Here is a 3620-nt window from a genome sequence, read left to right on the forward strand (position 1 = left end):
AATTCCAATAAAGACGAGCAATTAAATATAACACGGATGAGAATTCTACAATTCTCTTTAGAGCGTGGTCCACTTTATAACGGAGGAATATAATTGAAGCTGTGAAAGTTGCATAAAACTCAGTATAGGAAAATATGCAGATGGTCAACTACATGTGGAAGCGATTACATATATTCCTACTCCAACACTGTATAGGAAACTCCTGAGCTCAGGTGAGGAAAGCGATTACATATATTCCTACTCCAACACTGTATAGGAAACTCCTGAGCTCAGGTGAGGAAAGCGATTACATATATTCCTACTCCAACACTGTATAGGAAACTCCTGCTGAGCTCAGGTGAGGAAAGCGATTACATATATTCCTACTCCAACACTGTATAGGAAACTCCTGAGCTCAGGTGCTGAGGAAAGCGATCACATATACTCCTACTCCAACACTGTATAGGAAACTCCTGAGCTCAGGTGCTGAGGAAAGCGATTACATATATTCCTACTCCAACACTGTATAGGAAACTCCTGAGCTCAGGTGAGGAAAGCGATTACATATATTCCTACTCCAACACTGTATAGGAAACTCCTGAGCTCAGGTGGTGAGGAAAGCGATTACATATATTCCTACTCCAACACTGTATAGGAAACTCCTGAGCTCAGGTGCTGAGGAAAGCGATTACATATATTCCTACTCCAACACTGTATAGGAAACTCCTGAGCTCAGGTGGTGAGGAAAGCGATTACATATATTCCTACTCCAACACTGTATAGGAAACTCCTGAGCTCAGGTGCTGAGGAAAGCGATTACATATATTCCTACTCCAACACTGTATAGGAAACTCCTGAGCTCAGGTGCTGAGGAAAGCGATTACATATATTCCTACTCCAACACTGTATAGGAAACTCCTGAGCTCAGCTGATGAGGAAAGCGATTACATATATTCCTACTCCAACACTGTATAGGAAACTCCTGAGCTTAGGTGAGGAAAGCGATTACATATATTCCTACTCCAACACTGTATAGGAAACTCCTGAGCTCAGGTGGTGAGGAAAGCGATTACATATATTCCTACTCCAACACTGTATAGGAAACTCCTGAGCTCAGCTGATGAGGAAAGCGATTACATATATTCCTACTCCAACACTGTATAGGAAACTCCTGAGCTTAGGTGAGGAAAGCGATTACATATATTCCTACTCCAACACTGTATAGGAAACTCCTGAGCTCAGCTGAGGAAAGCGATTACATATAGTCCTACTCCAACACTGTATAGGAAACTCCTGAGCTCAGGTGAGGAAAGCGATTACATATATTCCTACTCCAACACTGTATAGGAAACTCCTGAGCTCAGCTGAGGAAAGCGATTACATATAGTCCTACTCCAACACTGTATAGGGAACTCCTGAGCTCAGGTGAGGAGAGCGATTACATATATTCCTACTCCAACACTGTATAGGAAACTCCTGAGCTCAGCTGCTGAGGAAAGCGATTGCATATATTCCTACTCCAACACTGTATAGGAAACTCCTGAGCTCAGGTGCTGAGGAAAGCGATTGCATATATTCCTACTCCAACACTGTATAGGAAACTCCTGAGCTCAGCTGAGGAAAGCGATTACATATAGTCCTACTCCAACACTGTATAGGGAACTCCTGAGCTCAGGTGAGGAGAGCGATTACATATATTCCTACTCCAACACTGTATAGGAAACTCCTGAGCTCAGCTGCTGAGGAAAGCGATTGCATATATTCCTACTCCAACACTGTATAGGAAACTCCTGAGCTCAGGTGCTGAGGAAAGCGATTGCATATATTCCTACTCCAACACTGTATAGGAAACTCCTGAGCTCAGGTGAGGAAAGCGATTACATATATTCCTACTCCAACACTGTATAGGAAACTCCTGAGCTCAGCTGAGGAAAGCGATTACATATATTCCTACTCCAACACTGTATAGGAAACTCCTGAGCTCAGGTGCTGAGGAAAGCGATTACATAAATTCCTACTCCAACACTGTATAGGAAACTCCTGAGCTCAGGTGCTGAGGAAAGCGATTACATATATTCCTACTCCAACACTGTATAGGAAACTCCTGAGCTCAGGTGCTGAGGAAAGCGATTACATATATTCCTACTCCAACACTGTATAGGAAACTCCTGAGCTCAGGTGCTGAGGAAAGCGATTACATATATTCCTACTCCAACACTGTATAGGAAACTCCTGAGCTCAGGTGCTGAGGAAAGCGATTACATATATTCCTACTCCAACACTGTATAGGAAACTCCTGAGCTCAGGTGTGAGGAAAGCGATTACATATATTCCTACTCCAACACTGTATAGGGATCGAAGCGATGTAGCGTACCACTCTCGTGTAGGGTGATTTACAAAATCCAAGGAAGAACGACAAAATCCAAGGAGGTTTGTCGCGCCCTCTCAGCAGTTCGGGTTTCTGGTTGCCTTTGGTAGTAACAGCTTTCATCTGTATAACAGTTCGGGTTTCTGGTTGCCTTTGGTAGTAACAGCTTCCATCTGTATAACAGTTCGGGTTTCTGGTTGCCTTTGGTAGTAACAGCTTCCATCTGTATAACAGTTCGGGTTTCTGGTTGCCTTTGGTAGTAACAGCTTCCATCTGTATAACAGTTCGGGTTTCTGGTTGCCTTTGGTAGTAACAGCTTCTATCTGTATAACAGTTCGGGTTTCTGGTTGCCTTTGGTAGTAACAGCTTCCATCTGTATAACAGTTCGGGTTTCTGGTTGCCTTTGGTAACAGCTTCCATCTGTATAGCAGTTCGGGTTTCTGGTTGCCTTTGGTAGTAACAGCTTCCATCTGTATAACAGTTCGGGTTTCTGGTTGCCTTTGGTAGTAACAGCTTCCATCTGTATAACAGTTCGGGTTTCTGGTTGCCTTTTGTAGTAACAGCTTCCATCTGTATAACAGTTCGGGTTTCTGGTTGCCTTTGGTAGTAACAGCTTCCATCTGTATAACAGTTCGGGTTTCTGGTTGCCTTTGGTAGTAACAGCTTCCATCTGTATAACAGTTCGGGTTTCTGATTGCCTTTGGTAGTAACAGCTTCCATCTGTATAACAGTTCGGGTTTCTGGTTGCCTTTGGTAGTAACAGCTTCCATCTGTATAACAGTTCGGGTTTCTGGTTGCCTTGTCGGGTTTCGGGTTTACCCTTCAACTTGGATTTTGTATATCACCCCTGTAGTGTACCTCTTCGAATGCATGTGACATTTCATATTTTCCCCCGTATTATGTCCAAAACAGTAAATTCTCCAACTCCCGAGCAGCTGTTCATACCAGTGGGAGATTCCCCATCATCATCATCATCATCACCAACATTTTCCCATTTCTTCGATTGCCCTCCAGAAGTAGAGCTTAAGGAAAAATCGAAAGTAGCGTCACTCGCCACGAAATTATTTTGCCGAGTTTTTTTTCTTCTCAGAGAGTTCAACACAAACCCCGAGGAGTTTCCTGCATTCCGAAGTTGAATTGTATGGAGAAAACTAAACGTATATTGTGCACGCAATGGGTATCTCCGGAGAGCTATTCATGAAACATTTAATACCCTATCGTGTTTGTCAATTTACAAGTGACCTCATCTATTTATATGGATGATAAAAATGTG

This window comes from Perkinsus marinus (genome assembly GCF_000006405.1).
Source record: "Perkinsus marinus ATCC 50983 genomic scaffold scf_1104296957684, whole genome shotgun sequence".
In the NCBI taxonomy this organism is placed as follows: Eukaryota; Perkinsozoa; order Perkinsida; family Perkinsidae; genus Perkinsus; species Perkinsus marinus.